Source organism: Tachyglossus aculeatus, chromosome 11 (genome assembly GCF_015852505.1).
Source record: "Tachyglossus aculeatus isolate mTacAcu1 chromosome 11, mTacAcu1.pri, whole genome shotgun sequence".
NCBI lineage: Eukaryota > Metazoa > Chordata > Mammalia > Monotremata > Tachyglossidae > Tachyglossus > Tachyglossus aculeatus.
Genome location: NC_052076.1, coordinates 50,464,854 through 50,485,090, shown reverse-complemented (window position 1 = coordinate 50,485,090; position 20,237 = coordinate 50,464,854). Strand labels below are relative to the sequence as shown.

General features: G+C 42.3%; 1 non-coding gene across 1 annotated transcript; it reads right to left on the bottom strand.

Moving 5' to 3' along the window:
* Nucleotides 1-12,699: 12,699 nt before the first annotated feature.
* LOC119935434 lies at nt 12,700-12,837 on the bottom strand. Its single transcript, XR_005453317.1, has one exon. It is a non-coding gene; the product is annotated as a small nucleolar RNA SNORA7 (small nucleolar RNA).
* Nucleotides 12,838-20,237: the final 7,400 nt, after the last annotated feature.

Sequence of the window (20,237 nt, the reverse complement as noted above, 5' to 3'; positions counted from 1 at the left end):
TTCATTCAATCGTATTTATTGAGCGCTTACTGTGTGCAGACCTTGGGCAAATCACTTCACTTCTCTGTGCCTCAGTTACCTCATCCGTAAAATGGGGATTGAAACTCTGAGCCCTGTGTGGGTCAAGGGACTGTGTTCAACCTGATTTGCTTGAATCCACCCCAGAGCTTAGTACAGTGCCTAGCACACAGTAAGCACTTAACAAATACCGTAATTATCATTCAACTTCCTTGTGCTTCAGTTCCCTCATCTGCAAAATAAGGAACTCCCTCCTACTTAGAATTTGAGTCCTATGTGGGACCTGATTAACTTGTGTCTACCCCAGTGCTTAGCACACAGTGGGCACTTAGCAAATCACCACTATTGTTACCTGACTTGTCCTGTAAGGGCCATTTTAAGGAAATAAAACTGATTGATGTTAAGTGCTCTTGCCCTTCCCGGTTTTCACCGACAAAAATATAAGATGGGTTTACTTTCCAACTTCAGCAGGATGAAGTGAAAGCTAAGGTGGGAATTTCTTCTAATGCTATTTTAAACCACAAATATCACACGAGGTACAACTGAAGAAATCAGATGTGTTTCTGAGTAATGTTATTGGTGGTGCCGCACTTTGAACATGTACAATACCACGGAAAACACTATTTCCAAGGCATCCCTGTGTATTTAGGATTCCGCTGTTCCAATTACAGTCCCTTTCCCCAAATTTAAAACACAATGAAAAAGAAATCCAATATCTACATCCATTTAACATTTTCAAGTGCATGAAATTCAAAACAGTTGGAAAAAATTATTCAAAGGTTTGGATAGAACCATTCCTTCTAACAATACTAATGTTGCTATCTTCTTGGAAAATATGACAATTAGAGAAAGGATTTGCATACACACACACACATACACACACATGCCAAACACACATATGCTTGCAAAATTACAAACACCCTTTTCACCTCAATTTTCTTCAGAAAGATCTGAAACATTTAAAGGGTTCTACTACAAAAATATCACTTGAGATCACAGTTGGTGGCAAAGGAAGGACCTTTCTGTCTGCTTCATAAAGAGAAATGAAAAAATGGAAAATGGGAAGGGCTTTAGAATTTAGCATTACTCGAGGAAATCCAAAGCAAATATGTGGCACATGTACAGATACACAGACATACACATATACACTCTCACTCTTCCATCACCATGGAGAAAAGGACTGTGGTAACTGCCGCTTTCCCCCCTCCACCCCAAAGGTCTCTGCTCCCAGCACGTACTGTGCACACCAGACATGGGATAGAAGCTACTCCCGCGTGCTCTCGAACTCCTGTCAATGCCGAGAAAAGCATTTTGAAACCACGCTTTCCTTCCCAACACCAAGGTTCCCTGTTCCCGCCATGCTCCTACATACTCTTTGGACTCCTCCATCCCCACTGAGACTTTGAGTCTGTTTTGTGTTTTAATGTTTCATCACTTCTGTTGCGTCTGTCTCATACTTCTTCCACACTTGGACTTTTAATTCCCACCTGGTATTTCCTCCCAGTGTTTGGTTCAGTGCTCTGCACACAGCAAGCACCTAACAAAGTCATTCTTTCATTCAATTGCATTTATTGGGCACTTACTGTGTGCAGAGCACTGTACTAAGCGCTTGGGAAGTACAAGTTGGCAACATATAGAGACCGTCCCTACCCAACAGCGGGCTCACAGTCTAGAAGGGGGAGACAGAGAACAAAACAAAACGTATTAACAAAATAAAATAAATAGAGTAATAAATACGATAATAATTATGGCATCTGTTAAACACTTACTATGTGCCAAGCACTGTTCTGAGCACTGGGTAGATACAAGGTAATCAGGCTGTCCCACATGGGGCTTCACAGTCTTAATCCCCATTGTACAGATGAGGTAACTGAGTCACAGAGAAGTTGAGTGGCTTGCCCAAAGTCACACAGCAGACAAGTGGCAGAGCCGGGATTGGAACCCACATCCTCTGGCTCCCAAGCCCGTGATCTATTCACTAAGCCATGCTGCTTCTCATATCTTAAGATATATCTCATATCTTCTATCTTCTCATATCATCATCATCATCAATCGTATTTATTGAGTGCTTACTATGTGCAGAGCACTGTACTAAGCACTTGGGAAGTACAAATTGGCAACATATAGAGACAGTCCCTACCCTATCTTATAATAAATACTATTACTACTACTTCACCCCCCCCCCCCACCAAACACACACACCACACACATATAAGCAGTGTGGTTCAGTGGAAAGAGCCCGGGCTTTGGAGTCAGAGGTCATCAGTTCAAATCCCAGCTCCTCCACTTGTCAGCTGTGTGACTTTGGGCAAGTCACCTCCCTTCTCTGTGCCTCAGTTCCCTCATCTGTAAAATGGGGATTAAGACTGTGAGCCCCACGTGGGACAACCTGATCACTTTGTAAACTCCCCAGTGCTTAGAACAGTGCTTTGCACATAGTAAGCACTTAATAAAGGCCATTATTATTATTATTATTATTATTATTATTATTATATACATTCCACCTCAGTTTTCTCATTCCTTCCATTCAACATCCTGATGGGAGTGCAATGAGCAAGTAGACTGGCAGGGGTGAAGAGCATTGCTCAGTGTACTGAAAGTTTTTTTGTTGCTTTTTTAATGTGCAGGACCCATTTATGGCCAAAGTGAACACTGCAGGGCCTGCTCCACTCATCAAGCACTTAGTACAGTGCTCTGCACACAGTAAGTGCTCAATAAATACGACTGAAAGAATTTAGGTGCCCTAAGATAGGACCTAAAATTACTCTCCACCTCATACCGCCTGACGCCATCCAGTCGTGCTGTGCGCACAGCAAAACATCGTGACATCATGCAAAACACTTTGCCAAGAGTGTTTTTCCACAGTCACTGCATTGTCACAACTGCCCCCACTACTGTCCCTCAGTGAACACCCAGGGGCAACTCAGCCAACTATTTTTCAGGATTCCTGCTGGGTCCATCCACCAGATAGAAAAATTTAAGTGGTTCTTCAGTTGAAAAGTTTCACCACTGATGGCATTATCCCCTGTTGGCACGCATGCTCCTACTTCCAGAACAGTGACTAGAATTTAAGGCTCCCGATTCCCAGAGTCATGGCCCTTTCCACTGGACTCATGGCAGGGATTTAAAAACTTTTATATTAATATCATCCGATACCTACATCACTTTTTTCCATTGAAATAAATGGCCTACAAAATATATAAATGCAGGGCAAACAGGTATAGGCGATGCCTGGGATTCCTTTTATGGAACTGGAGGCTCAGAAGTGAGCTCACCCCTCAGGAGCAGAACAGTTGCTTACAACTTTTTTTTCCATTAAAAAAAAATGTAAATTAGGTCAATATAAAAAAAAAACTAGACAAAGAAAAAAGCTGGAGAAACAGTTTATGATTAATAGACTAGGAGGTGGCGAAATGCTCACCCTCCCCCCTGCTCAGATCCAATTTGACCAATACAATTAGACAGACATGGTATGTATATAAATGTATTCTACTCATTGTGCTGTTTATAGGTAACTGCACTGCCTTTACTTTTACAACATACTATCTCATTCTATTCAGAATGTATTCTCCTTGAGGGCAGAGCCTTATTGTTTTATTTGGTAACCCCAGCTCCCCATAACAAACCATACAGTGACTTGTATTCTGCAGAATTCTCCCTTTGCAACAACTCCTTTTTGAAACTGCAATGAGGTGGAAATGTTTCAGGGAGTTTCAGAGAGAATGCCTTCCTAGTTGTTGGGAACTGGTTTACACTGGTAAAAATTTTTACCTTCAACGCATCTCCTAAATGGCACTTGCTAGAACATAAATAGGAGGTATCATGAAGGAAACAGGGTGGTGGATGCCATACTCCTAGTAGAATTTCCTGAAGTAGGCATCGACCTCTATAAGCCTGGTCTTGGTGCCAAAAGATGCAAACTTGCAGTACCCTCACCAGGGACTGTGAAGCCCCATTGAGATCCTGCTTAGCTCTATGGGCCATATTAGTAGGGTGGAAGGTACAAGGAAAAGATTTACCTCAACATAAACTTCAATTTACAACACTCGGCTTTCCAGACCCGAGATTTAATGATCTTGATTCTCCAATCTTAATGGAATTGAAATTCTCACACTCCCCAACCTACTGTGAGGTGATAACATTCCCAAATTTTCTAAGGGCCTTTGTCCCCTCTGACAATGACAAATGTTACACGTTTGATATCTCATAATTAGCCCTTGCTGCTAGAAATCAGGCTTTTAAACCTCCTGGGGATGTCCTATGCCCTATACATAGCTAGCCTGCATAAAATTCAGAGGCACATCACCTTCTGTCCTGATACATTTTCATACCTTTTCTATTACTATACAATGATTCCCATCTATGGCACTTCCTCAGAGTCTTCATCACATTCACTAAAGTGCAGGTCTGTGGAAGATCTGTGCCAACAGAAGTATGGTGGAAGGGCAGTGGATACGACCTATTCCACTAGAAGAATGATGAAACGGTGGTAGATAAAGTAGGGTTGGCCTTTGATTTGAAAGTGACCCTATTGATGGGTAGAGTTTCCCCATGAGCGTGTGTTTCAACAGGAGAAAATCTCTCTTGAGATTCTTGAAAACGCAGTAACGCATCTTTTCTAACCCACTGCCATTGGTCAATGCCATTGCCACTTCTCAAACAGCACCGGTCAAGAGAGTGAAGGTATGCTCCTGTTGCTTGAACCCAGTTACACACTCCAGTCGAGTGAGACTCTCACTTCCAAAGTCCTGGCAATTAGCAGAGGTTTGGTAATGGCAGGCCTAGTCACAGATAATGAAAGAGTGGGAGAGATAGAGAAAAAATTAAAATAGAGTCGGTTTTGCATCTTTCCTCTAAGAGTTTTGGCTAGAATGTGATGGCAGGATCATGGAGAGTTCTTCCAACAGCAAAGCCCATCTGATTACAGCTCAGTGTGGTAATGAAAGAAATCGCCTTGGGCATGTGCTGAGGCATCAGGCATGAGGTGGGATTACTGACTGAATTTTTCTTAACGTGGGTTTTTGCAAGAATGCAATCCCTGTTTTCCAGGAGAACTGAGTGCATGTGGAATAATGATGGAATTTATTAAGTGCTTACTATGTGCCAAGCACGGTAATAAATGCTGGGGAGGTTACAAGGTGAGCAGGTTGTCCCACAGGGGGCTCACAGTCTTAATCTCCATTTTACAGATGAGGTAACCGAGGCACAGAGAAGTTAAGTGACTTGCCCAAAGTCACACAGCTGGCAAATGGCAGATCTGGGATTTGAACCCATAACCTCTGACTCTAAAGCCCGTGCTCTTTCCACTGAGCCACGCTACTTCATTCTATTCCAGATGAGTCAGAAGGCATGGGGCATTGATGGGGAAATCATGCTGCCCCAAACATCCCCCTTTGTTGGGATAAGCCAGGAGAAGAATACGGAATTTAAAGGTACATATATAAAAAAAAAGGAAAAACATAAGTGGCTTGCCGGGATGGATAAATAACACTATTTCATAAAATTTAGATTAACTGTTGTGAAGGCGGTGGACTGAAGAGATATTTCCAAGAAGATCAGAATTGAATTGAATACCAGATAACGGCAAGAGCAAACTTCATTTTCCCTCCAAAGTCTGCCCCTCCTAACTTCCCTCATCTCAGTCATAAAACTACCATCTCCCTGTTCTAGAAGCCTACAAACTCAGCCAACACATCCTTGAAGTTCTCTTCTTTTTTTCACATTCAATCTACTGCCAAAACCTGTAAGCTTTTCCTACATAACATCAACCAGATACGCCTCTTCCTCTCCAGCCAAGTAGCTTCTACACTGTTACTTGCTCTGGTCATATCGTAGCCTCCTTACTGTTCTCCCTGTCCTGATTCGCTCCCCTCGCCAACCTACTCTACATGCTGCTGCTACGATCATCCTTCCTTCCTCTCCCCCTCGTCCCCCTCTCCATCCCCCCATCTTACCTCCTTCCCTTCCCCACAGCACCTGTATATATGTATATATGTTTGTACATATTTATTTCTCTATTTATTTATTTATTTATTTATTTTACTTGTACATATCTATTCTATTTATTTTATTTTGTTAGTATGTTTGGTTTTGTTCTCTGTCTCCCCCCTTTTAGACTGTGAGCCCACTGCTGGGTAGGGACTGTCTCTATATGTTGCCAATTTGTACTTCCCAAGCGCTTAGTACAGTGCTCTGCACATAGTTAGCTCTCAATAAATACGATTGATGATGATGATGATGAACGCTGCTTGGCACATACCTCTCTGTACCTCAAAACATTCCACTAGCTTCCCACATGCTTCCTCAACAAGCAAAACTCCTCACAACTGGTTTCAAGGTTCTCTATCAACCCTACGTTACGAATCTGTTCTCTTCATTTGCTACTTGCCAACAGGCTCTCTCTGTATCTCCCAAACTAACCTTCTAACTATATTTCACTATCCACCTGCCTCCCTCTGTTTCCTCATTCATATTGTTCCCTGCTTTAGAATTCCCTTCGCAATATTCAAGGCATAAGTGCCCCCTCTCTGGGGCCGATAGCCAATTGCTCCCCACTCCTTTTTGAACTAACTCATTCTCAACCTTGGTCTCTGAAAACATCTCAGAGTTTCCAATTAGGGCTGAAAATGTGGTGTTTTTTGGCCTATTAGCTCTTTGAAGTCTATTCTCTCCTAGTTCTCTAACTTCCTAAATTCCCTGCCCTGTTTTCACTCTCAAGTCCAAAATGAAGTTGGCACCTCTAAGACAAAGCCTTCTTGAAAGCCCACCTCCTCCAACATTTCTTCCCCGATTAATTCTTGGCATCCAAATCATATAAACCCACTAGCCAGCTCTAAGCATTTATATACTTAATTATACCCATCCTCAGAATTTATGAGTATGCATTTATTCAACTGTAAATTCAATTTTTCGTTTTGATTACTCTGTAAAATTGTTCTGTCTGTCTCCCCCATTATAATGTAAGTTCCTTGTAGGCAGAGAATGAGTCACTTGCTTGAGTTGTATTTTCCAAAAGTACAATGCATCATAGCCGGTGGGCACTCAATAAATGTTTTTACTACTGCTGCTGCTACTATTACTCCTCTACTACTCCTATTACAACTACCACTATGCATCACTCCTTTTCCTCTCCATTTCACCTTCCTCTTTCCTTTTTCTTCCCTCTTCCTTCACTCCTCTCCATTTTCCCCTTTATTTTCTCCCTTTTGCATCTTTCACTTCTTTCTTCTCTTTCCTTACCCATTTCTATATGTTAATTCTCTTTATCTCCCCTTTCTCCTCTCCCCTCTACATTTGTATTTTCCCCAATTTTATGCAAAATTCTACCCTAGCACTAGGAACATTCCAAGAGCATTGTCCCTGATTTTTCCTCTACTCCCTCTCCCTTCCATGTCACCCTTGGCAGGGTGGCAGGGGGACAGACACACTGGGAAATAGAGTAACAAGAAAAGCACCAGTAAATTACTGCTGGGATGAAATAGCCCTTGAGATCCTCACCGTTTCCAAGGTCCCGAGACTTTCTGCCTGCCCCACTCCAGGGAGGACAGGTTTTCTCCTGAAATCAGTAGGTGGGGGAGGAGGAAGTGAAGAAAGGAAGGGGACGCTGCCAACAGCCTCAGATACCATTCTGCATGCCTTAAAGTGTTAATGGGGAACTCCTCAGCCCCAGCTTCTTCCTGCCCTGCTACAGTGAAGTGCAGAATACTGTGTTACCCTTTTATCTCCTGATTAAAACATGAAAATCATGCTATCACATCAGGTGATGACACTCACAGGAACTTGCACCTAAAGAACTATTTAATCTTAAACATTAAATGACAACTACCGCTCAAATGTCTGAGCAACACATCTTAAAACAAGGTCGATGTTTCAGTGGTATATTTGGCTAGTCCCAGAAAGCCCCAGTTTACTTGCAATCTCTGGGACTGCTTGTTAGATAAAACCTCAAACTTTCTTTGGCTTATTTCTTAGGCGGAGCCCATTTTCCAGTCAACTAGTTAGATGTCTCTTTCAGAAGATCTACAGAGAAATAAAGGAAAATATCCAAAGTCATTTTGAAAGAGGGTAGAGTACAGAGCAGAGGCAGATAAGTGTGTGTAGAGAACCAGTTTGACCCAAAAAAGGCAAGAAACCCATAAAATCAAGACATTTTCATCAGTAGAATAAATGTAGTGGACTATATGTGACAGAAACAAAACCAGTCTGAAATTAAGGATGCCTTGGAAGCCTTTAGAAAATGAACCAGTAGTTTCCCAAATTTAATATGCATGAACAGGGCATGTGAGTCCTCTTAAATCCAAGTACCAAACCCTGCCTGTTTAATAAATCTCACCAGTACTCCACTATTAGACAGGGGATTAAAACTAATCTGTCAATCCCAAAACCAAGCACAGAGTGGATTAAAATGCAAAACGCATGAGAGTATGAAGATGCTTAATGCTAAATAACAAACATTTCAATCACAGAAATCATTTTTATCTTCTTGTTTATGCTAAGTAGATACTATTAGACTTAATATCTGTATTAACACAAGTGGAGGAAAGAAACAGTTTTAAGGAGACCTAAATACTTGAATGCCCGGGTATAACTGGCAAGCCAAAGCTATCTTATTGACAGTGAATTCACCATGGTGTTTAGAATAATTGTTTACTCTTTAGGGTCGATTCAATGGTGCTTGACCTTTCTATTTTTCTTTAACCCGAAGCAGAGAGTACCCTATAGGGGTTTAAGCAAGAAAGACAGATGAGTTTCAAGGGATCCAGCCCTAAAATTTAAACCTGCTATTTGTGGCCAAATGTCCAAACAAGATTTAAATAAGCAAACATTTAACCAGAAATCTTCTTTTCCACTAACCATAAACACAACGTACCACAATGATGGGATCTTTGTTTGGACTGGGGAATAACCTGGGAAAACTCATTTGTAATTCCTGGCCACTCTACCACTGCTGAGTTGGAGATCAGACCTTCCCAAATTTAGAAAAGTAAACACTTTTGGTACCTCATCAGCACTGTATATCTGAGGAATTTAATATGTACACACATATGGTATCTTAGAAAGCTTTAGCCCATTGTGTACACAAGCCCACAGCACAGCGCTGACGATAATCAATCCCAGGGCTAGAAGGAATCTGGAAATCTGTACCTGAAGGACTGAAGCATCCCTCGGTCCTACTGTTCCCTGAGCTTTTATGCCACTTTGGGCCCTAAAACACTTCCCCGTTACTATTCCATCATATCCGAAATACCCCTTAATACTGGATCTGACTCCCACTGGCTGGGATTATATGGGTTTCAGTGTTCCTGGTGGTGGTAGTAGAAGAAGTAGTAGAAGAGAAGAAGAAGCAGTGTGGCTCAGTGGAAAGAGCCCGGGCTTTGGAGTCGGAAGTCATGGGTTCAAACCCTGGCTCTGCCAATTGTCAGCTGTGTGACTTTGGACAAGTCAATTCACTTCTCTGGGCCTCAGTTACCTCATCTGTAAAATGGGGATGAAGACTGTGAGTCCCCTGTGGGACTACCTGATCACCTTATAACCTCCCCAGTGCTTAGAACAGTGCTTTGCACACAGTAAGTGCTTAATAAATGTCATTATTATTATTATTATTGAGTATTTATTAAGCAGTTCCTGTGCACAGAGCTCTGTACTGAATGTTGGGAGAGGAAGCTTAGGTGGGAATTAAACATGGTCCCTGTCCCTCGAGGGACTCACAGTCTGAAAAGGAATTTAACCCAGGCCTCTTTGGAACCTTCACTTTGTTCCTAGAAAGTATTTGGGAACCCTAATAAGAGGGCAAAACCTGGCCTAAACGACGCAGAAGAGATACCTTTGAAAGATGTCCCATAAAAGAAGGCACAGCACTGGATTTTTCCACTTTATTGGTGGACTGCTTAACCACTGGTTTTCCATGAACAAATTTTTGTGTCAGTGTTATCTGTTCTTTTGGCTGAAACCTCTAGGCTTGAAGAGTTTCTCAAGCTTCTCCAAAAACTTACACAGTACCACTGTGAAATAATAATAATAATAATGGCATTTATTAAGCACTTACTATGTGCAAAGCACTGTTCTAAGCACTGGGGAGGTTACAAGGTGATCAGGTTGTCCCACGGGGAGCTCACAGTCTTAATACCCATTTTACAGATGAGGTAACTGAGGCACAGAGAAGTGAAGTGACTTGCCCAGAGTAACAAAGCTGACAAGTGGTGGAGCTGGGATTTGAACCCATGACCTCTGACTCCAAAGCCCGGGCTCTTTCCACTGCGCCAAACTGCTTCCCGTGTAGTGTTCCTGTGTAGTGTTCTGGCAGAGGACAGATAATTCTCAATTCTAATACAGTATAATAATTCACAGGTCACTGAAGGGATATGGCCAATCACATGGTCCAGTGGGAAGACCCAAGTTCTGGGAGTGAGAAGACCCAAATTTGAGCCCTAGCTCTTCCACTAGCCTACTCTATGACTGTGGTAAGTCACTTCACCTCTCCGAGACTCAGTTTCCTCACCTGCAAAATGGGGATTAAACAGATAGTGAGTACAGTGTAGGACAAGGACTGTGTCTGATCTCTTAATGTTGTTAATTTAGGCCTTCCCAGACTAAGCCCCCCTTTTCCTCTGGGCCCCCCCAATCATCTCGACTCCCTCCCTTTGCTCTACCCCTCTCTCCGCCCACAGCACTTGTGCATATATGTACATATTTATAGTTCTATTTATTTATTAATGATATGTACCTACCTATAATTCCATTTATTTATATTGATGCCTGTTTACTTGTTTTGATGCCTGTCTCCCCCTTCTTGACTGTGAGCCCATGTGGGCAGGGATTGTCTCTATTTGTTACTGAATAGTACTTTCCAAGTGATTAGTACAGTGCTCTGCACACAGTAAGTTCTCAATAACTACGATTGAATGAATGAACGAATCTAACCTGGGGCTTAGTACATAATAGTGCTCTGCACACAGTAAGCTCTTAATAAATACAATTGAATGAATGAGCAAGCACTAAATATATGCTATAATTAAAATTATTATCCTTAACAATGGAAACAGAATTCACCTAATATTTCTCCCACAACATGGAGGTCACAATCATTCAGAGTGCCACACTGAAGAAAACTTGTGTTGTCACACCCTGAGTTTAACCCTATATGGGTACTGCTTCTTCTGACACTGGGCCACACCATATCCAGACAGATTCATCACTGGAAGAACATTCCATAATTCTACGATCATGTTATTTTCCAAACCTTCAAAGCCTTATGAAAATCACATCTCTTCCAAGATGCCTTCTCCAACTAAGCCCTCATTTCCCCTACTCCCTCTCCCTTCTGCATCGCCCATGCACTTATATCTCCACCCTTAACCCCACCGTACTATGTACGTATCTGTAATTCATTTTAATGTCTGTCTTCCCCTTTAGACTGTCAAGTCCCTTGTGGGCAGGAAATGTGTCTATCAACCGACTCCCAAGCACTTATCATAGTGTTCTGCACGCAGTAATAGCTCAGCAAATACCACTAACTGATTGAAAATGCATAGCTAAAATATATTTTCTGGCATTTCTGAGTGTAGTTTAGAACTGGTACTAGTGATCGAGGATGCAAGTTTTCATCATATTATCATATTTTCAACATCAACAGAGGTTGCGTGTCACGGAAAGAAAGTAGAAATCAATTAAAATGGATCGAGTCAAAATGATGTTGCATTTGAAAAAGAATGCCAAATATGAAGTTTCATCAGAGTATTTCCTCAAATTCTCATTCCTACATATCCTCAATATAAGGCACAAACAAGTCAGACCACAAGTCGGTTTTATTAGGCTGAAATGGACCTTCAGCAGTCAATGAGCCCATCTAAGAAATTCTAAACAACCTCAAGCAGATAATTGTCTGGACAATTTTTAATGAGCTACATCACAGGGGGTTGCATCCTCCTCCGGTAACCTATTCCAGTGGCTAATTAATCTTTCAGTCATCTTAACTCAGAGCAGAAATCTCATCAACTGCCCATCTGACTTTACTTCATGATGAAATGAATGAGAGGCATAGAAGCCATTTCCCGCAAAACTCTACATAATTCTCTTCACGGTTTGGATGGCTAGCCAGCTGATGTGGTGATGCTTATTTTAGGTGCTTCCCCTGCTAGACTGTAAGCTCAGTGAGGGCAAGGATCGTGTGGGCTAAGCCTATTGTACTCTCCTAAGCGCTCAGAACAGTGCACTGAACAATGCGAGTGCTCAGTAAATACTATTGATTGACTGGTGTAGAAAGACTCAAGAGTTCAGGATGACAAATATCAACCACACTGACAATGGTTTCCCTCCAGGAGTGTGTCACTTCATTATTCTGTTATAATAATGTGCACCCCGAACATCTAGTACAGTGCACTGTATTAGGTGGATGTTCTATAAATGATACTACTACTTTCTATGTCACAATCTCCTGGTCGCCCCCGTAGGTCTTATCTTGTCTTATGCCGTCGAGTTGTTTCCATCTCATAGCAACACCATGGACACATCTCTCCCAGAACACCACGCTCTCCATCGGCAATAGTTCTGGTAGTGTATCCACAGAGTTTTCTTGGTAAAAACATGGAAGTGGTTTACCAATGCCTCCTTCCACGCAGTAAACGCAAGTCTCCACCTTCGACTCTCTCCCATGGCTCTGCTGCCCAGCATGGGTGAGTTTTGACATATAGCAGATGGCCTTCCACTCGCTAGCCACTGCCCAAGCTAGGAATGGAATGGATAGGCCTCTTCTTGACTCTCCCTCCCGTAGCCGAGAGTGGTAGAGTACAGGAAACTCTCCAGGTGTGACCCCGAAAGGGGAACGTAGGCCTACAGATTGAATATGTGTCATCACTCTGAAAGACTGCCTTTTCATCCTCTTCTTCCCAGTTCCTTATTCTTCATTCCAGAAGTTCCCGTCTGATTAGTGGACTGAAAACTTCCAAGTTACTCTGGGCCAAGAAAGTTGTGAAATCGGTTTTATTTTTATTTATTTTTATCATCCCGAGCATTTCAGTGACTCTGCTGTTGACCTGCAGCTTTCACTGATTGGGCGCTGCTTAATCCAAATTTAAAACAATGCTAAAACTAGAAAGTCAAATATACATTTCTCTCCTTTCTGAGAGAATCTGTGGTAATCCTTTGCTGCTATTTGTAGACAGTTCCCATTAGTCATATGAAAGACACAGTATTTCATTTCTAGGATCACCCGGAAAAGCCAGAAAAAGCTCAATCTTCATTATTTGCGGGCTCTGTCATTCTCCCTGTCTAGGCATAGGCTTCATGAGGATGCATTGCCAAAGATGACAGCACTGTGGTAATTCTGTGAGGACAACTTCTATTACCTCTGAGCCAAAGGCAGGAAAGCCAACACCTGGAGACATCGCTGGTGATTAAAAAAGTAGTTAGAGAGGAAGATCCGTTTTCCTTGGGCAGCCTTGATGACCAAGACCCACTAGATTGAGAGTAGCACTAGGAGGGAGGAGCATTCAGCCTTTACCTCACACATAAGTGCTCAGCTGTTCCAGATTAAAGCAGTTAGCAGAGAGGGAATTATCTGTATTTCTAAGATTTAAGTGAACACAGCTTAAGGTAAGAGATATTGCATGAACTGGTGGCCAAGAATAACAGTTACAGAATTAAAATCTTAGAACACTACAGTCTGAATAAGAATAATAATGAACACACTGCTGCCTCATTTTGATTGATTTAGTTCTCATCAAAGGTGAAAACTCTTTCGGGGCAAATCCACTAGCGTTACCCCCTCCCTCCAAACACACACACAAACACACACACACACACACACACACACACACAGAGATTTTTGTACTGATTTACCAATCAATCAAATTAATCAAGGGTATTTATTGAGTGCTTACTGTGTATGGAGCACTGTACTGAGTGATTCTGAGCATACGATAATAATAATTATAATTATGTTAAGCACTTACTTAAGCACTTAAGCACTTACTTAAGCACTTACAGTGCCAGGCACTGTACTAAGCCCTGGGGTGGATAGAAGTAAATCCAGCTGGACAAAGTCCATATCCCACATAGGGGTCACATTCTTCATACCCATTTTACAGAGGAACTAACTGTGCGGAGTTAGTTGGAAGATATGTTCCCTGCACACAAGGGGTTTACAGTCTAGAGGGGGAGTTTACAGTCTAGAATGGGAGGCAGACATTAAAATAGCTTTTTAAAAAAAATAGTGGTAGTTGTTAGGCCCTTACTATGCTCCAGGCACTGTACTAAGCACTGGGGTAGATGTTAACTAATCAGAGCGGATTTAGTTCATGTCCCATGTGGGGCTCACAGTACTAATCCCCATTTTACTGAGGCACAGATGAGGTCACTGAGGCACAGAGAAGAGAAGCGACTTGCCGGAGGTCACACAGCAGGCACATTAGAACCCAGGTCCCTCTGACTCCGAGGCCCATGCTCTATCCACTAGGCCAGGCTCCTTTTCTTACACATAGGGGAAGCAGCAGAGTTTCAGGGTGCGTACATTAAGTGGTGAGGGGGTGGGATTGGACGTGTATCAAAGTGCTTAAGGGGTTCCTTCCCAAGTGCATAGGTGATACAGAATGGAGGGCAAATAGGCTGAGGAGAGAGGTTAGTCAGGGAAGGCTTCTTGGAGGAGATGTGATTATAGTAGGTCTTGAAGATGGGGAAAGGGATGCTTTCTTGGATATGAAGGAGGAGGGAAGACATGACCGAGGGGTTGAAAGCGAGAGGGATGAGACCGAGGAATGGTAGTTTGGTGTTACAGGGGTGAAGTGTGCTGGCTGGGTTATAATGGGAGACCAGCACAGTTACGTAGGCGGGGGAAAGTTGAATGAGTGCCTTAAAGCAGATGGTAGAGAGTTTCTGTTTGATGTAGACTAACCTCGCTCACCCAAGGTGTTATAGACCTGATTTTTGAGCACCCAGCATTGGCTGATTTTTTTCAGATCTTTCTGATCTAATGTCTTTGAAGTCTTCCCACCACCCACATGTTGCATGCTGCATAAGCTCCTCTCTAAACTGCAAGCTGCTTGTGAGTAGAGAACGCGTCTAACCAACTCATTTGTATTGTATTCATTATGGTATTTGTTAAGTGCTTATTATGTGCCAGGCACTGTACTAAGAGCTGAGGTGGATACAAGCAAATCGGGTTGCACGCAGTCCCTGTCCCTCCTAAGGCTCACAGTCTTATTCCCCTTTTAACAGATGAGGTAACTGAGGCAAAGAGAAGCGATGTGACTTGCCCAAGGTCACATAGCAGACAAGCGGCGGAGTCAGAATTCGAACGCATGACCTTCTGATTCCCAGGTCTGTGCTGCTTCTCCCAAGCAATTGTACTATACTGTCCCTCTGGACTGTAAGCTCAATGTGGGCAGGGAATGTGTCTTTTATTGTTGAATTGTACTCTCCCAAGCACTTAGTACAGTGCTCCACACACAGTAAGTGCTCAATAAATATGATTGAATGAATGAATGAAAAGCACTTACTGCAGTAAGTGTTCAATAAGTACCATCGATTGATTGATTCTTCCCTAAGGGCCTTGCCTCCATTTTACCTCTGCAGTTAAAATGAAATGTTGGCAACAGAGGTTCCCATCAACTTATCCCAAAAATTCATAACCGCAAGAAACTGCAATCAGAGATCATGAAATCATCTGTGCTGTTCCTCCTTTTCTGGATATTACTGTATTCAAATAATCTCAGAGTTATTAGACTACTCTTTTCTTAAAAATATCCAAAGAGGTGCCACTCCTGCACATAGAAATGGGCTCACTTGCCCCACCACCGTTAGAGTCACGAAGTTTACCTATGCAACCAACCTAAATCCTTCAAGATGAAATTTTAACCTATTTTCTCAGTCCCGATTTTGGGGTATTTCTTCACCTGCCTGTCACTACAGGGCTCTCACAATCATCTAGGAAATTGCTTTCTGGAGAGGAGTGAATAAAGTAGCAGAGGACAGTCACCTGCACATAGCCCATGTGGGTGAGTCACTGCCCACTAGGGAGTGGACTTATCATCATCATCATCATCAATCGTATTTATTGAGCGCTTACTATGTGCAGAGCACTGTACTACGCGCTTGGGAAGTACAAATTGGCAACATATAGAGACAGTCCCTACTCAACAGTGGGCTCACAGTCTAAAAGGGGGAGACAAAACCAAACATACTAACAAAATAAAATAAATAGAATAGATATGTACAAGTAAAACACATAAATAAATAAATAAATAGAGTAACAAATATGTACAAACATATATACATATATACAGGTGCTGTGGGGAAGGGAAGGAGGTAAGATGGGGGGGATGGAGAGGGGGACGAGGGGGAGAGGAAGGAAGGGGCTCAGTCTGGGAAGGCCTCTATGAGGCCTTCCCAGACTGAGCTCCCTTTTTCTTCTCCTCCTCCCCATCTCCCCCGCCCTACCTCCTGCCCCTCCCCACAGCACCTGTATATAGGTTTGTGCAGATTTATTACTCTATTTATTTTACTTGTACATATTTACTATTCTATTTATTTTGTCAATGATGTGCATTTAGCTTTAATTCTATTTGTTCTGACGTCTTGACACCTGTCCACTTGTTTTGTTTTGTTGTCTCTCTCCCCCTTCTAGACTGTGAGCCCGTTGTTGGGTAGGGACCGTATCTATATGTTGCCGACTTGTACTTTCCAAGCGCTTAGTACAGTGCTCTGCACACAGTAGGTGCTCAATAAATATGATTGAATGAATGAACGGGGAGACTGTAACAGCAAATGGGGAAACATTCTAGTCCGCCGGTCCCGATTATCTCTGCTTTCAAACTGGAAAGTCACCAGGAAATGGACAACAAAAGTCCAGCTAAAGATGGAAGACCGTTTAAGTTCCACATGCAAGGTTCAGTGGTGCTCCACAAAAATTAAAAAACTTGCAGTTCCCATTTGTTGAAAGAATTAGTGAATTGCCAACTGACCACAGCATATGATCAGAATGGTTTTCCCTCTTAAATGTAATGTGGGCCAAACGTGATTTTCTGTTGGGTCACTCACCTGAAACCTCTTTTTAAAGTCGTTTAAAAGACCACCACTGGTTATCATGGTTTCTTCTGGTACTCCACCACCGGTACTGCTGTCAGGATTGACACAAATGTGTCTCTTTAATGGGAAGGCACAGGCGATTAGAGGAGAAGGCTGCTGCAATGATTTTCTACCAAGTCACATTGGGTCACTAACCTGAAACTTTTTTTTTATTTTTAAAGGAAATCAGTGCTGGCTAAATTCAATTAGAAAACATATCTCCAGGGCCTTTGGGGACATATACGCCAATGTGAATAGTTAGTGTAATCTTGTGAATACAAGAACCAACATTTATTGTGCAACCACAGAGTGCATAGCACTGTTCCAGCACAGAAGTGCATGTTTAAAATTAGACATGCCCTCAAGGGACTTACAGTCCTGTGAGGAAGACATTGCAGAATATACAATCAACATATACAGAAAAGAATAGAACAATTACCAGAGGGAGTAATGGGTGTTGGAAATTCACTCACTGCTGGAACTAAGACAGTCTACCTAAACTGCCACCTCCATTTTCTCATCTGTAATACAGAACAAGCAATACTTAGAATCTTAACAAAAAGAGACTTTGGGGGATTCATAAGTGATATTTCACAATGATTTAAATCTCAGAAAGAGACTGCAAGACCAATACTCTTGTTATTAAAGTAATCAAAATATTTCTCAAAAGATGAGCCCAATCTTCCTAGATCATATGGCTTCCTCTGAGATCGAGTAAAATGCTTGCCGATCTAGTGGATAAAGTAGGGCTTGGGAGTCAGAGGCCCTGGATTCTAAACCCAGCTGTGTCACTTGTCTGTTGGGTGACCATGGGCAAGGCACTTAACTTCCCTGTGCCTCAGTTACCTCATCAGCAAAATGGGGATTAAGATCGTGAGACATGAACTGGGTCCAACCTGATTCTCTTGTATCTGCTCCAGACCTTAGAACAGTGCCTGGCACATACTAAGTACGTCACAAATACCATAAAAGAAAAGGCCAATGAAGTAGTTTTACCAAAGAATTGCTTTTTCTCTTTTGGAGAAACAACTGTGACGGATCCCGATGAAAACTGTCTCCCTGCTCCCCATCTTGGCTGTCAAATACAAGCACAAACACTTTGTGGGTTAAATAAGTCCAGCTGAATGTCTGTTGCAGAGCCATCTGCACGACAACTTGCCGACCAGTAGCTTAGGGAAGAAAGTCCACAGCACAACTCGAGAGTCTCTCCCTGTTTCTTTTTGAAGAGTACTTTCAAGACTGGAATGGCAGCTGAATTCTCCATGCAAGAGCAGTGATGCTGAGGCTACATTCGGAGACCTAAGCAGTTTCACAGGCAATATATCGGAGGTGGGGGAGGTGCGGGTGCATGCGTGCCTATGTGGACGTCTGTGTATGTAGGAATCAGAAGAAGCTTTGTCACCAAACGTCCCTTATGACTTGGAAAATTTAAGAATTCTGCAGCAGTGAAAGCAGCCTCCCATCAACACTCTCAAATTTTCTCAAGGCTTCTCCTGATACCGGCCCAACCCTTGGGACTCCAGACTTCCCAAGCAAATGGCAGAGAGATGACAAGCCTAAATTCTCTACTTTAATACAAAAGTCATCCTCAAAAAGTCACAGTACAAATCATCTCATTTGTGTTGTGTAGACGCTACTGGCATTGACATCCTCAGCTTTTGCTTTGAAATCAGTTAAACTGTGCTCTTTCTTACTACTCATCAATCGTATTTATTGAGCGCTTACTGTGTGCAGAGTACTGTACTAAGCGCTTAAATGTGTAGCTTAGAGTAGCTTAACTAAGCTACTCTAAATGTGCCCTTAAAGGAAAGGCTAACTGGGGCTCACAGGTATTGAAATTGGTTTGGTGGCTTTCCAGAATGGTAATGCACAAGGTATGATGGTTCCAATCCCAGCTTTCCCAGATGGATTAGGCATTCCAATACTAACTGTTTCTGTGCTTAAAACAAAGGAGAACTAAGATGCCCTTGTGTGTTCCGAGCATGGCAGAAGTGCTGGGGGATTTAAAAAATGAATTCTTCTTTCTACAGAGAGCTGGGTCAGAACTGTGAGTCGGCTCTGGATAACCTCTTTTTGGTATTTCCAAACCGATAGGTGTTTGAAATTTATATCACGATTGCTAATTCACTGAAAGAAATTATGTGTAGGGCTCGATATAAAAACATCGAAGCCAAAACACAAGTTCCTGTCTGGATAAGCATCCCTGAAGTTTGCACATACTCGCGCATAAAAAGCCTCTTTGACCCAACTGCATCAGTGCCACACAGCTGTTCATCCAAGCTAAAAAAATCAAAGAAAAGAAACGGACATTGTTCCTAGCTCAGTTTCTCATTTAAATGAGAGAAACCGCCTTTCAATTAAAGCAAGATTCATTGCGTGGGGAGACCCACTGTTTGTGCATATTTAGCATAAAATGGTGTAATTTGGTGAAAAGCAAAACTGTATGTCTTAGCATCCTGTAGATAATAAAATTCTAGTACAATCGCTGGACAGCATCACAAAGCTGCCCGGATTGTGGAAATCACTCTCCTCCAGTGATGGATAATATGGCATGAGGTTTTGCTTGCTTTGATTAATTTCAGAATATTGCAGAGAAGCTGCATAATCCCTAAGATAGGACAGAAAAGAAGGAAGAAGCGATGGGCTATGATAAAAGGGTAGTGATGGAGCAGGGGCTATGTTTCATCTGCTGCAGAAAAGCTCCCAAACTAATTTCATTTTGGCAAGTAGCAACCACAATAAGGGTCAACAGACGAATGTACTTTTGCCCTGGTGCTGATATTATATGCGCCGAGGGGAAGCAATGCAAAACAGAAACTCCGAGACACCACCGTGACTGTGATCAGATAGAGAACAGAGACTGAAAACGCACATTTCCCTTTTGCAAATCACAGCAGCCATTATTTATACAAGTACTGAATATGGAAAAGGCTCTGACAAATTTACAGTGGTGTTTGGATGGATGAGGATGGCGGATGATGGATGAGGGAGACGGAGGATTCCCTTATTAAAGCATCAAGTTCTTCCCTAAATATCAAATAGACATCTTATCCACAACTGCTCCCTTCATACACTGAATTACATAAACCCAGCCCATTAAATGCTTTTCCTTCATAGAAAAAAAAAACAAATAGGTTTTTCTTTTAACGCAGTGTTAATTC